The 15,992-nt window shown below is 41.2% G+C and overlaps 1 long non-coding RNA gene across 1 annotated transcript; it reads left to right on the top strand.

Annotated features, from left to right (window-relative positions):
* Nucleotides 1-1,059: 1,059 nt before the first annotated feature.
* On the top strand, nt 1,060-7,796 carry LOC129021394 (uncharacterized). The gene is made up of 2 exons (XR_008496054.1): nt 1,060-1,109; nt 5,555-7,796. It is a non-coding gene; the product is annotated as an uncharacterized LOC129021394 (long non-coding RNA).
* Nucleotides 7,797-15,992: the final 8,196 nt, after the last annotated feature.

Here is a 15,992-nt window from a genome sequence, read left to right as displayed (position 1 = left end):
CTTCTTGTATTACCTCTTTGAACATACTCGGTGTAGAAACTGGTGTATCTCTTTTGCAATCTCTATAGAATACTATGCATGAATCTACAGTAATGATAGCTACTGCGTCATTTTTGTGGAGTCTGTCTGGTGAAGAAAGTGTCTTTGGAGCCGGTTTTATTTTCTTTGTCACTAGATGTCACTGCATACACAAGTGTGCTACTGTCGCCCAGGGTAATCTGAGCCCTGAGAGCTGGGAAAGAGGCAAAATAGATTCTGGAAGCCTTCACTGTGATCCTACTTGGAAGGTATCTGCACTTTGGATCTCTTTGAGGCTTTCTCACAATCTCATTTAATTAGGCTAATCCTCCCTAATACTTTGTCATTTTACAGATTGTGTGAAATCTAATTTAAATATGTGCAAATCTTTTGCTATTCAACGGGACCTTTTCGTGGTGCAGCCAAATGTGGTAAATGTATCTTACTCAATATTTCTTCCTGGTTTGGAATTATAAACAGAATGTAAATTGACTACTTATATGCTACCTCTAATTCAAGGGTATATCCTGTTAAAACACCAATTTGTTCTCAATCAGAACGAAATACTCAATAAGTACTTAAAATTGCCTGCTTGCTAGCCAATAGCATTACATATCTGCTTCAAGCTATTTAATAAAAAAAAAAACCTTTGAGTAAAACTTGCAGTCCTTCTATCTCCAATGTTCTTGCAAATTCCATGCTTATATTTGCATCTGCTGGGGCCCGAGCTATGCTTGCTCAGGAAGAGGACCCTTGTCCATGATTTTTCCTGGCCTGGTTTGCTGTGTTTGCAATGTGTTCTTGAGAGATTAATTCAAGTTGATACTACAGTGTTCTAGGGAGGCACGTTTACATCTTCACTTTTTATTCTTAGCCTCCAAAAGGATTTGTGACAATCTTGTCATCAAGAAAATCCTTCTGGGTCAGTAGTGGAAGTTCACCTCTGGTGAATATTTTTATTCACCCATATACCGTGGAAACAGCAGTTTTACCTAAGACAATTAGCATTTAGAATTCTGCAACTCTCTTCTTAATCTGCAGGACCAGACATGAGCAGATATTACTGAATCTTGGACAAGTGGGTCTGTAACGTAAGACCTTGAACACTTGCTTGGGATTTCATCTCATAAATAAACACAAATAAGTTATTAAAAATCCAGGTTATAATCCCAAGTGTTTGGTGTGGTTTGCGGAAAAGGTACACTTCAGTTTCCTCATCTATGAAAGGAAACTGAGAAAATCTGCCTTTATCTACCTCACGATGTTGTTAGGAAAATCAAACAAGATAATAGGTTTGAAAAAAAATGAAGACCATTATATAGATTCATACATTATCTTCCTCTCTCTTATAATTTATTTGTAGCACATGAATTTAAACAGATTACAACAGTGGTGAATTCATATCACTTTCAAAAGTTATCTTCCTTTTTTAAAGTTAATTTAATATTTTAGCCAGTAATTAAACATAATTAGTGACTTTGTGATCAGATGTTCATTTTCTTCCACTTAGCCAATGGGTGGCATGTGGTGAATTAAAATAGCAGGTGGAATTTTAGAACAGGTGACAGGTTTCTGAGCACCCACGAAGGTTAGATTCAGATGATGGGCACAGCTTTTCTTTATTATAGCAGAAACCTTGGGATGCCTGGACGAAGACAAGGTTGGGGAGAGCAGAGTAGGCAGAGAGCAACTGCCACCATAAAGCCTGGACAAGTCTCAGAGCGATAAATCTGCTCATTTAGGGCCCAACATGAGTTTTTCTTTCTGAGAAGTATAGCCCAAGTTATGCAAATCTGTTAGATATGAAATCGTTCTTACAAAACAGCATTTGGATTAGTCCCAAGTAAACAAATCAGACCCACGCAGATCAAATTTCCATTAAAATGCATGATTTTAAGAATGGGGAAGGGGGAAAGAAGCTGAGAAATCAAAGGTGACTTTCACTAAATCTTAAATTCAGTTTTTGCCCCAAGTCTATGTTTTATATAGCTTTCTGTTTTTCTTTTTAAAATGTCGATCCCACCAAATAAGCTAACTGTGCTGATGACAGCACATTTGGTAAACGGTGGCCTACAGACCTCAGACGGCTCCTCTCTGCCTTAGTTCAGATTTCTATGAGCATCACAAGGCTGAAGGGATCCTCCAATTATGGGTGGGATTAGTGCACAATAGCCGATGTGTTGCTCTTCGTGACTTGCAGCCCTCGTGGTTTCTCTGCTCCTTATGGTCACTGTGGCCACCTAGAAATTCTTTTCAGGAGCATAATAACCAGATCAGCTGCTGCAGGCTGGAGCCCGGTGGAACAAAGGGAGGCGGAGGGCGCTCCCACCGGCCTCTGCGTGTTCACAGATCCCAGCTGACACCCCTGGGGTCACAGCAGACAAAACCAGAGTCCAGCCCCATTTGATAGGGCTCCATCCCACACGACCCACTGCCCCTACTTAAGGTCTGGGGGATAGGCTCAAACAGTGTGCACTATTTGCCAACAAAAGTACTAGCAGTGGAAAGAAATACACACCCAGGCACTACAACACATAGGAAGACTCCTCTTCTTCAATTTTCCCTTTCAGCTATTACTCCCTGGAAATCTTGAAGGTAGCTATGAGAAGTTTATTACTAAGCATCAGTTTTTAATATTAATCTTGTACCAGGATCATTTTAATAATCATTAACGAGGAAACAGGAGGTGGTGGGCATTTATTTTATTGTCAAGTGAGGCAGTTTCTTGTTCTGTTCATCATTCTTGAAGCTTCTCTTGCACCACCCGTTCCCTGATGCCGCAGTGTGGACAGGTTTTCCCCAAGCAGCATCTGGTCCCCTTGGAGGATTCCACAGGCGTTTTGTCTCTTTCAGGTTTTCAATAGTGGCCTCTGGGGGCGCCGGGGGGAGGAACCATCTGGCCAGGCGTCACCTGGCCAGTTGGGCCTGCCTGGCCTCACGCTGCTCAGCATTCCTCTGCATCAAATGGCTCAGTGCCTGCTGGGGACCTGGTCAAGTGCTGGACAATGGGCCACAGAGCTTAGCACTGAGCCAAGAATGTAGTGTTAATGAGAACACTTTTTATTCACAATAAGGACGGATAATATAGTTTGAGAATGTGGGATACTAAGCAACAAAACTGGGTTTCAATGTTGATTCATTTATCTCCTAGCTGCATGGCCTTAGGTGACTTACTTCAGAGTTGTGCATCTGCAAAAGAAGAAAAATAATAACAATTGGATTGTTGTGAGGTATTAATGAGACTACCCAGATATAAAGGTATCGCTTCTATCAGGCAGGAAACAAAGGGGACATTTTAATGGGTGAATCAAGGATTGTTTAGTAACAGAACTTTTTACAAAGGTGCAGGTGTGGTTTAAGAAAAGCAAGAGGGGATTGTGTAGTATCCCAGGGCTCTCGACATCCCAGAGAGGTTAGCGTGCCAGGGCAGAAGGGGCAACGTCAGAGAACAGTTACTGGAAACCAGATATGGAGTTGCAGGGGGAAGGACACCCTGACACAAGCTGTGGGCTTCCTCAGGGTGCAGCCAAGGCAGGGCAAGAGGAGAGGTGGGGTGGGGGAGAGCAATACCCTGAGAATCCATCCCGGGACCTCACTCTCCTCCTGTTCTCCGAATCTCCTGCTGGTGCCACTCATCACCTGAACTACGTAGCAGTCCTGCCCACATCCCCTTGGCATTCACATAAACAGGGAAGGCTTTTTACTCTTGAGGCATTTGGCCTAAGGGTTTTTTGTTTTTTGTTTTTTGTTTTTCTAGCAGACAAGCATGTTTGGCCCATGTGCACAGCAGATGCATCAGAGAGCTGATGTACCTGAAACCCATAACTCATACAAACTAGTGAAGAAATGAAGAAATAGCAGCTTCCTCACCCTGCACCATCTCCCTGAGTTCCAGCAGGATCCTCAACAGTTGCCCACAATGAGAACTTGCTTGATTACACACTCATTATTGGATATAGTCCCTTCCCTGTCTCACTTCGCTGCTTCTCTGTTGGTGCCTCCTGGGATTATCCCCCAAGTAAATCATACACACTACAGTCCTTATCACAGGGCCTGCTTCTGGGAGAACCTACTGAAGACAAAACCCACCTGCATAGTCCATGTGGGTCAGCCTCCCACGGCAGAGAACAAGTGAAGAGAGGGTGCCTGGTCTGCCTCACACACTTCAGCTAGTAGTGTAAGCCTGGCAATAACAATTGTACCATCGTTTCCTGATTGTGTTCCTCTTTCATAACACTGCACAATCAGCCACCCCATTCCCTGAGGTTGACTTCTTGTGTTTAACTTTTTGACTTACTGATGTCTACTGGGCCTTGGCACAGAATTATATATGTGTGTGTGTGTCTTCTGTAAGGAATAGATAGGAACCCATTCTAGGTAAGATGTGGGGTGAGTGGGGGTAGGAAATGGTAGGGTTGTAAAAAAGTAAAATATTAATAAAAGTTGGATGGCATGTCTAATAGAAAACAAAACCTTAGAACTTGAATGAACACATATACATTTCAAACCATCAGTTAGCAATTGAGAGAGGGCTGGGAGGGTGGGGTCAAGAGAAAAAGGAAGCCTACTAAGCCTCCCTTAAATTAAAATATATAGGCAGTAAATCCTCCCACCAATACAAGAGGCCAGATCTGCTGTAAAAACTAGAACCAGGTATCCACATGAAGTGAAATCAAATCTGATTTATTATAGCACATCTGAACACTTCGGGTCCCAATAAAATCTCAGCATATTGTATTAGAGTTAAAAAGGATTAGTAAAGGATGAGAAGGGCTTCAATAAATTATTTATTAGAACACTAGTAACTTGAGGGCCTATAATGGGGACTGGCATGTAGTTGGTACTTAGTAAATATTTAATGTATGGATTGATAGATAGATGATTGGTTGAATAGACAGGTTAGGATAGCAGTATAAAACTAAAAGGAACTTAACCGTACTCATTCATAATCTTCTTTGTCCAAAACAATCTTAACACTTTTCTCATGGGGGGTGTGTGTGTGTGTGTACGATATATACATATGCACATACATAGACACACACGTATATTATATAATATTAAGTTGTTCCATTGGCCAGAGAAAGCCACATGGATAAGCCCAGTGTCAATGTAGGAGGGCGCAACAAAGAGTATTTTACAAGGAAGCATTCATCGATTAAAGCCATGATTACATCAAGAGAGGAGTCCCTCCTTTCTCCTGTGCAGTGAAGACTTCTGAGGCCTGAACCTACCACCTCAGGGTTCTTCATCTCCTGAAAGGCAGGATGAATTTCATCCTGAAGGAGATCTGGATGGAGTGTCCAAATGATAAGTGAATTTCTGGAAAACTAACCCATACCTCCTGAAATAGAATTTCCAAGAAAGAGCCTCAAAATCTCTATTTTAATTAAGCATAGACAGGTGAGGGGGCAGGTATGTATGCTTCTACAGGTTTCCATTTCAATATGGGAATAAGGCCCAGTGATTTGGAGGCTGATTACAAGTGTCCCTTGTCTGTGTGATCACTTAGTGTTGCTAACTGGTATGTCTTTTACAGGAACATCAAAGGCCCTGAGAAGCCAAAAGTTATGAAATGCATCAGCAGTGGGTTGAAGACAAGACCTCTCATTTTTCTGCTGACATTTCTTCCATGAGCAGTATCCAGACAGCCGACAGAAAGAGCCCAGGAGGTAACTGGGGACATGAGACGAAAACTCAAGATGCAAGGGTGTCCCATCTTTTGGCTTCCTTGGGCCACACTGGAAGAAGAATAATTACCTTGGGCCATGCAGAAAATACACTAACAATAACTGATGAGCTAAAAAAAATCCCCAAAAAATCTGATAACGTTTTAAGAAAGTTTACGAATTTGTGTTAGGCCACATTCAAAGCAATCCTGGGCTGCCTGTGGCCTATAGGCCATGGGCTGGACATGCTTGCAAGGGAGAGGACAGATAAAGATACATAGGAGAGCATCCTCCTTAGAGAAAGGTCAGTGTTGAAGTCATAGGGTAAGGGAACTCTTTCAAAAGAAAATTAAAAAAAAAAAAAGATAGTGAAGTAAATCACGTGAAGTCTCTACACAGTAAGGGCCAAAGGGAGGACACAGTAGCTTAAAATCACAATATTGTCTTTGTTCCTATTTTTGTTTTTCTCATAAAGCTACAGGTCAGCTGGACAGCTCACTCTTGGGTCCTCACAAAGCTACTGGTCAGCTGGGCAGCTCGGCTGGGTCCTCATCAATGAACCAGGGTTGGCTGATTTCAGCTGGGCTCACTCAATTTTCTAGAGTCCACTGGTCTGTCTGCTGCAGTGTGGCTGATCTAGGACAGCCCTGGCCTTGGTGACCTGGCTCTGCTGCATGACGCAGCCATCATCTAGCAGGCTAGCCTATCACAGCAAAACAGAGGCACAAAAGAGAGAGCAGGAAAATGCATAGCTTCTTAAGGCCTAGGCTCTAAATTTGTGCATCACTTCTTGGCAACATTCTGGTGGCCAAAGCAAGTCACATGTCCAACCCCAGACTCTAAAAGAGGGAAAAGAGACCCGATGCTTTAATGGGATTAAAGTCACATTGCAAAAGGCAAGGATCCCAAAAATGTTTCAAAAAAAATTGGAGGCCATCTTTGCAATCAAAGTTAGATTATTCTCAATGGCAAAAGTTGGAACCACAATATCATTGTTACCTTCAAAGAGTACACCTAGCTGAATCTCCCAGTCAATGCAGGAATTCCCCCAAATTAAACACACACACACACACACACACACACACACACATACACATAAACCCTCAAAGATTCCCACAACTTGACCATTTGACCTAGCTTTTCTCACTGGGTAAAAAAAGCTAGAGAAAAAAAAAAACAAAAACCACTGCAGCTCTCTCCCACCCCTGCTGTTCAGCCTTCAGTTTATCTGCCCTCTGCTATGAGTCACAGCTGACTGAAGGGTGGGGGTGGGTTGTGAGTCATGGCCTAAAACAAAGATAGAATTTGATGGGGGTGGACTAGCAGGCGAGAGAGAAGACACGGCAAGCTCAGGCATTCTCTCAGTGTTTAGGGTGATGTCTTCTTTCCTGCAGCTGGGGAAATTGGGCAGAGTGCCCCCGAAGGAGGAGATTCCACACAGGCCCTGTGTATCTGAGAGTTGAGTTGCTGATTTCAGAGGTGTTTGTATCATTGCTCTAAATGTGTTTCTGCTCCCCTCCCACCCAAGATGCTGGTTCAACGGACCATTTCATCCTACCATTGTACAGAACCCACAGGAGCTAGTTACCTGGTCAGTTTGAGAAGTTAATATTTAAAAAGACTAAAAAGACTAATGGTTGCATATGGCTTCCACAGGAAAGAAATAATAAGCTAATGTTATCTATTGACTCAATCCCACATATATTTACATTTGACAACTTAAAAAAAAACCTTTGGCTCAATGATAGTTTAGCTCAAGTCACTATGTTAGGATATATATTTCTTTCATCTATGACTATTTTTGTCTGCACAGTAACCTGCCTCAAGCACACAAATATTTGTGTGTCTGGCCTCAGGCAATTAACGCATCTCCTAACATGAGGTAAAGATTAAATGAAAATTCTGTCACCCTGAAATAAACCTGGAAGCAGAATTCCTGAATGTTTGCCAAATAAGGTGACTATCAGACTTAAGATGCTGAACTTTGAAATGACTGTCATAGAAACAAAGGCAAGGCATGATTGGCGCCCATTCAACCTGGTCAATAACATCCTTAATTACAGGACATGGCATCATTTTGATTCACAGTGGAATAAAAGGCATCTATTTGTATATTTGGAAGTCTGAATGAGGATTTCCTGATGAAGTCATTTCTGTCTTACAACAGCTTTGCTTGTACCACTAGAGTTAAAACTGGGTCACCATTTTTATGTGAGTGAGCGTATGGATACACATACATCCACACTCGAACCCCAAACACACACACACACATACACACACACTTCATTTCAGAGTCTAATTAAAACTCTATTATACATAATTTTCTTCTAGATCAATGGTGGTGTTGGATCAAAATTTTAGCACACAAGGAAAATCCTGTAAAGGAACCATATTTTTCTGTGTTGCCTGCCAAAATGAGAACACCATTTGTTAAATAATTTGGGACACAGGTGCCCCGGATGTACTATTTAATGGAGAAAGAAAAAGAGAGAAACAATGGCTGCTAGTATCCAGGAAGAATGCCACTAGCTTCTTAAGCTTCTTCACCCAGAAATTGCTACAAATAGAAGGGAATCCGACTTTGAGCTATGAGTCGTTGCTTCCCCATGACTGAGTTCCCCAAGAACTGAATTGTTACTGACCTGTGATTTGCTCACCATAAGGTCTCACTGTTAATTACTGCTCTCTGCTCTGCAGAAACTTTGAATTCCACCAAAGGATGTGCCGAAGGCTTAGATGTTGAGGAGTGTGAATTCATCCTGCACAAACAATAACATAGAGATGAGACTGGAGCGGGGAACAAGAAGGGGGAGAATGAACAAGATGCAGGTTGCAAAACCCCAAGGGGTGCTATTTGTATGGTAGCCCGAGTGAACAGCAATTTCCCTGAGGGGTGGTTGCAGCAGATATTGTGGGTACCATCTCTACATCCCTTACTCCTTACTCCTTCCTGCCTTACTCCTTCAGAGCAGAACAGCCCAACTTATTCTTTGCCTAAGGGCAATCTCTGGTATCTAAGTCTAGGTTAGCCACTCATGGCAGGCCAGATGAATGATTGCTAGGGGTCTTGCATATACACCCGGTTTCCTTGCCACTTGGATAGGATAAAGGTGCTTCACCCCGTTTTCCAGTAGTCTCCAGCAAGTCTAAGTTCCACTTGCTCACAGCAGTAGCTGATTGTATGAAACATTCTTTCTGGGCTGCCTTCCTTTCTCTCTCTCACTTTCCCTCTCCCATCTCTGTATTTCTTCTACTTCACCCAATATATTAATATTATCTCAGGGATGGCTTTTGGGAACTCCAATCAAAGAAAGGGGCAAACTCAATTAAGACCCTCTGTTTTAGGTAACTTTGGGAACGTGGTGGAGCATCCTGACATTACATCCTGAACCAGAGTATATCTCAAGATATTTTTGGATCCTGCTTTTGTGGAGACAGAATCCACAACACAGCAGAGAGTTCCTCACTCCAAGAGGTACATTCTTCTTACTGTCTGGTTCACTCCCTAGACACATGCCAGCTTGCCCATCATAAAGAGCAGCCCCCAGGATGAAGGCAAACTTCTATCTGGAGTCTGATCTTTCCAAGACAGAGTTGAATCAACTTAACACTTTTTCCATGTGGCTCATTGCTGCTTTCCAGATTGAGAATAGCCTCAGATTTCTTTCTGGCTTCCATATACCATGAATCCTATTGCTTTGCTTATACTCTTACCCCCCAGTGTCAAAACAGTCCTGAAGTGTAGACCAGATCATGTCACACACATGCAGAACTGATCATGTCAGTTCAACTTTGGCTCCAAGAATAAAGCTGTAAGTCCTATAACCACAATCTGCAAGGCCTTAGAATGACTTGATTCCTGAAGGCTACTCCAATATCATTTCTTCTTTTTCCTCATCACACCTTGCCTTTCTTTGAACGTGGTGACATATTCCTGCTGCAGAATTTTGCATTAGCTGTTTTCTCTGTCTGGTGCACCCTTTTTATTGAGGGTGCACTCTTACCTAACCTAACTCAAGCTTTTGTGCAAATGTCACCATCTCAGACAGGCCTTTGCTAACCATCCCAGCACCCCTTTAATTTATTATTGCTTACTTTAATGGCTTCTCTTTATAGCTGTCAGCACCAACTGACATTATATGTACTCGTTTGGCTGGTTTTTGTTAGTCTTTCCATGACAATGTAAGTGCCACTGGCTCATCACTAACATCATGTGCCTGGCACACAGAAGGTACTCAATTAATATTTATATGGTTGCTGAATTAATATATGGTGTTACCTTTAAAGAGAAGCAAAGTAATCTGTAAATGCTTTTACTAAAATAATCATTTATATGCAGACTAGGTATTTTAAAATATAGTCTATTTCCTGTTATAGATTGATTTATTTTTAAAGGATTGTCTCCTTACTCTTTAAAGATACATTTTCCCTGTTTTCCAAATTAGCTTTTTTTGTTTTTGATTATTCAGTCCCAAGTTAGGAGAATGTCTAAACCTTGAGATGTACTGACTGATAAATTAACTAACAAAGAACAGAAATATATACCTCAAATTGTACTGCTATCATCTATGATCATTTATTTATTCAACAGATATTAATTGAGCATTTACTATATCTTAGACACTGCTGTACATATTCAGAGAATACAACAGCCAAAGATTTCTGACCTCAAAGAACTTATACAGAAAAGACACGCAATAAAATGTAAACATGATAAATGAATTATTTATTTTATTTTACTTATTTTAGTTATTTTATTTTATTTTATTTTATCTTATTTTATTTTATTTTTGAGACAGAGTTTTGCGCTTGTTGCCCAGGCTGGAGTGCAATGGCATGATCTCAGCTCACCGCAACCTCCGCCTCCCGGGTTCAAACGATTCTCCTGCCTCAGCCTCCCAAGTAGCTGGGATTATAGGCATGCGCCACCATGCCTGGTTAATTTTTTGTACTTTTAGTAGAGACGGAGTTTCACCATGTTGGCCAGGCTGGTCTCAAACACCCCACCTCAGGTCATCAGCCCACCTCGGCCTCCCAATGTGCTGGGATTACAGGCGTGAGCCACTGCACCCGGCTGATAAATGAATTATTTAGTATGTTTGACGCATACACTAGGGTGGTCACGGGAGGCTTCACTAAGTTGACTTCTGGGCAGAGCTTGAATTAGTGAGTGTGAATGTGAAGCCATGTGCATATATGTGGGAGGAGCACTCTAGACAAAGAGCAAGGCCAAGGCAGAGGTTCTGAGGTGGGAGCACGCCAAGCTTGTTATAGAGGGCAAACTGGAGGCTGCTGAGCAAGGAGGAAAAGGGGCAGGAGATGAAACCAAAGAAGAATCAGGAAAGCAGGCCATGTAGGCCACTGGAAGCATTAAAAGGACTTTGATTTTCACATATGCCAATAATTGTTAAAAGGCAATAATAATAGCTGTTGCCACCCCATTCGACTACATAGTATTCCCTGCTTGTTCCATATAAAGTTACTTCATGTAAATACAGACCCTGTGATCACTCTTGTTGATAATGATTTTATTGTATTATTGTTTCTCTATAAGGTGACTGCTGTTACATTTTTCTTAATTACACAGTAGTGAAACACTTATTGATAATAAATACAAATGAGAAAAAATAATTTATAAAATAAAAATAGGGGTTTAATAAATTGGTTTTTTAGTTCTTTTAGTATAATAACTTTACTGAGTTATAATTCACATTCAGATTGAATTCACCATTCAATTCATCTATTTAAAGTGCACATTTCAATGGCTTACAATATACTCACAGAGTTGTGCAGCTATCATCATGATCAATTTTGGAAACTTCATCACCCCAAAAAGAAACCCTATATGGGTTTCTTAATAGTCACTCCTCATTTCTCCTCCACCCTTCCTCTCAACCCAAGGCGACCACTATCCTATTTTCTGAACACTTCATATAAATGGAATATGTGGTCTTTGTGGCTGGTTCATCACTTACACAGTGTTTTCAAGATTCATCCATGTAGTATGTATTCATACTTCACATATTTTTATAGATAAATAATATTCCATTTACAGATGTATCATAATTTAGTTAGCTACTCATCAGTTGATGGACTATTTTTAACCAGTTTTTGGTTATCATAAATAATGTTGCAGTGAACATTTATGTGCAAATGTTCATGGGAAATACGTTTTCATTTCTCTTTGGTATACATTTAGGAGTGGAATACATTGGCTCTTAAAGCCCATGATAGGGAATACTAATATTGCCAAGATCAAATAGTAGCAATTAACTCTCTAATCTGGGTTGATGAATCAATCAACAAAGAACTACAAAACAAATGTTAAGAATGACTTGGAGAAAAAAAAGTCTCAGATTAGAAGAAATCCTCAAAATGGCTCCACATATCAAAGCTAATAGATTAGCTGATAATGCCTTACATAACTAGATAGGTTTTGTGCAAAACTCTGGAGATGTTGACAAAATTCTATATTAAAAGATAAGTTCCACCATGGAGCTAAAGCGCATAGAGGAAAAGGAAATGAAACACAGTTATCTTGACTACGGAAGCATATTGTATTATCAAGTGAGTTTACAGAAGAGCAGATTTCACTTGTAGTGTAGGATTGAGCCAGCATCACTGACCGACGCAGCCCCAGCAACATCACTAGACAGGCAATGACCATCTCCCAGAGGGGTCACACATTGGAACAGTAGGGCCTCACAGTGAAAGATTTCTTAAGTCATACGGACCCACCAGTGCCCCTTTGTGACTGGCATTGATAGAAACAAAAGAAAAAGGAGGTTACGGGGGCCTACAATAAAGTTGAGAGACAAAATTATGAGAAGTCGAAGCCCAGGGATGCTAGGAATTGTTTGCAAAGTGTGAAGCAATTTTCATCTGAAGACATAGTGCCAACTCTCAGCTTGTTCTTAAAACCCAATTCCTTCTGCCCTAAAACTGCTTCTTTCTCTGCTCAAATCCTCCCAAAGTCCTGGGGTTTCCCACCAGCAGGAGTGCTCACAAGGTGGGTGGACTGATCCTCCAAGGGGGTTTGGGAACTGAGGAGGTGAGGGAACCTTGGCCGCAGAAGTCTGACTGTCCTGCTTTGGTGGGCCTGAGTCAGACTCCAAAGTGTGTGTTGTGAGAGTTCTGTGGTAGGATTGGTCATCCCCTGCAGCTTGTGTCTGACTCAGGGTGATGAGTGCCCCCTGGTCTGCTCTGAGGAGGTGAGAGCCCAGCCCCAGTTCAGCCAAGTGGAGGCAGAGGCAGTGGTAGCTTCTGGCCTCGGAGCAGGAGGGTGGGCCGTGTAGGGGAGGCAATCAGGAGACTGCCAGGACTGACCAGGCCAGGTAACTGTTTACCAACAAGACCTGAGGCCCCTTTTCTCTCATCTCTGCCACTCCTACCCCCTGCTGGGATGTTTCTCCAGAGATCAACAATCTCTACACTTGAACAAAACAGCCTGTTTCTGGTCACCTGCTGAAGCACAGTTTGTGTGTGCATTCTTTAAAATTGTACAGGAACTTAAAGTGCCAACATTTTCTTTTCAATGTGGTCTGCAACAAAGTAAGAAGCTACAAGGCATGGGTCATAATCTCCCCATGAAAAATCTTTCGTCTTACATTAAATTCTCTTCTTTTAAAGTACAGCACCTCTCAGACTGGCCACATCCTCCTGAAATTCTCTTTGTCAACAAAGATAATGGAGAAGATACAAAGGACTGTCTTTCAGAAGTGTTTCTTTTCTCTCGGATTTCTTCTTCTGTGAGCTGGATGTCATGAAATTTGAGAGCTGTATAAGATCCTACATATTACCTATATGATACTTGTATTTTCTAGGTAAGTAAAATTGAGGTGCAGGAGAGTGAAAGTGACTTGAACAAGGTCACCGGACAGCAGGCAATTGAGCTGGGCTTGGCATTTTAGTTTTCTGCCTCCATCATAGCACAGTCCACCAACAAGTCAGATTAAAGGAAGCCTCCTCAGAAAATATTTGTACCAGGTTTCCAAGGTTGCCTCATTCCCGCTATAGTGTTCTCATTCCATCCCTTGCCAGACCATGAGGTAGCTAAGAATTACAATGACCCCATTCTGTAGTTAAATCTGATGGCTTTTTCTTAAGTGTGTTTGACTCATCAGTAGATTGTTGGAGAAGACTATTTTTTTCTTGAAGAAGTGTGTATAGTTATAGTCAACTTCCTAATATCACAGCAAAAGTAGATAGGAGATAATGTCATTTCTAAACAAGTGCAAAATCAGCAATGTCTTTCTAAGTGCAACTGGCAGAATCACCCGAAGGTATGCTTGGACACATTGATCAACTGTTTGTCATAACAACAACAAAAAAACATGATTTGTAGAATTTGATGAATTCTCTGGTGTATACACCCTCTACGGCCCTTGTAATCAACCAATGTGGCGTCACTGAAAGTAGAGTGGGGAAAAGATGCCCTGTTTACATACCATTATGTAGTGTTTCCACCATGCAGATACAATTGATATAAATAAGCTCAAGAGCATGGGTAATAGCAAAACATAGTAAAATAATTAGGAAGCAATAAGCTTTGAGGATTTACTATCTTTGCTTTTAATATGACATTTCATTTTCAATTTAAAAATTAAATTTTTAATAGCAATTGCATGTAACAACTGGCTTTTAAAAAATACTGAAAATTGAATAATTGACTCTTACCAGAAGGTACAGGCTGGCTTCAGCACACTGCTTGCCCCAAACTTTGTTGATTTAATGAAGCAGCCTGCAATCCCGCCCTCATGGGAATATGTAAACACGAACCATAAATGAACTAAGGACTCTTGGCTTCTTTATTTTTATTCTTAAGGTTACTGGTTCTCATTAAAACTGTTCTCCTCTGATGCAACAAACAATAGGCAGAAATAAAAATTGTGACTGTAAGTACAGTCTATCTTATTTCTTTCATTTAGTATGGTAATTTACACACTGTACTTCATCTCCAAGTGAGATAGCAAGAAGTAGATATGATCTTTTATCTTGTGAGTCAGTCTCATCAACTTGTAAAAGCATAAAGGACTAGGCTAAAAGCTTTACACACATTGCTGCATTTAGTTCTCAGAACAGTTTGTTCCCATTCTACAGAAGAGAAGTTTGAGGCCTAGCAAGTTGAATTAGTTGACCCACACTTGAAGCTGTTAAAAGGTGGATCTGGAACTTAAGCCCAGGGCTAATGCATTCTTAGCCAGGGTTTAATTAAAGCTAAAAAGTGATTAAGGGTCGGGTGTGGTGGCTCACGTCTGTATTCCCAGCACTTTGGGAGGCCGAGGTGGGTGGATCATCTGAGCTTAGGAGTTTGAGACTAGCCTGGCCAACATGGCGAAACCCCCATTTCCACCACTAAAAATATTAAAAAAATAAAAAATATAAAAATATAAAAAGTAGGCGTGGTGGGGGTGGACACCTGTAATCCCAGCTACTGGGGACACTGGGGAAGGAGAATCACTTGAACCTAGGAGGCAGAGGTGGCAGTGAGCCAAGATTGCACCACTGCACTCCAGCCTGGGTGACAGAATGAGACTCCCTCTCAAAAAAAGAAAAAAAAAGTGATTAAAAATCTGAGTGTGAATAAGAGTCTAAACACCTCTCGTAAAGGCAGCAGAAAAAAAGCATTGTTGATATTGCAATTCATGAGACTTGAATTGAAAGTTTTTGCAGTCAAAGCTGTCATTAAAGTACATTAGCCCTATGAGGCTGTAATTTTATGTGGCTAAGGGACATGAGAGTGTATCAGTTATCTACAACAACAGTACTGTGTAACAAACAATCACAAAAACCTTACTGGATACAAAATAACTGTCTATAGTCACATATCTTGAATAAACTTCAGGCAGGTTAGATTCCAATGATTTTGCCTGGTATTGCTCCCACATGTAGAGTTTAGCAGGCTGAAGCTATAATGACTCTAGCTGGAGTGACAAGGATGACTTGGCCCTGCTTTAGGTATTTTTTATCCTCCAGCAGGCTAACTAGGGAATGCTCTCATGGTTCTTGAGGCTTGAACTGGTATACTATCACTTTTACCTCCTCCTATTTAGCCAAAGCAAATTGCAAGCGTGGCCTATTTTCAAGGGTTGGTAAAACAGGCTTTATCTTGTTAGTGAAAAGAACTATAAAGTCACATGGTAAAGGGCATGGATATAGAGAAGGGTAAAGAATTGGCACCATTAATGTAATGATAAATCAAAGTGGGAGCAGTGAAGAATGTGGAGTGATCACCTTCGAGTAGTTATACACAGTCAACTCGATATACTCTACTCCCTGCTACTCACTTTTGAAAAGTCTGTGACTAGT

Source organism: Pongo pygmaeus, chromosome 21 (genome assembly GCF_028885625.2).
Source record: "Pongo pygmaeus isolate AG05252 chromosome 21, NHGRI_mPonPyg2-v2.0_pri, whole genome shotgun sequence".
NCBI classification, from domain to species: Eukaryota; Metazoa; Chordata; class Mammalia; order Primates; family Hominidae; genus Pongo; species Pongo pygmaeus.
The sequence above is the reverse complement of the archived record's forward strand: the minus strand, read 5'-3'. Positions and strand labels throughout refer to the sequence as shown.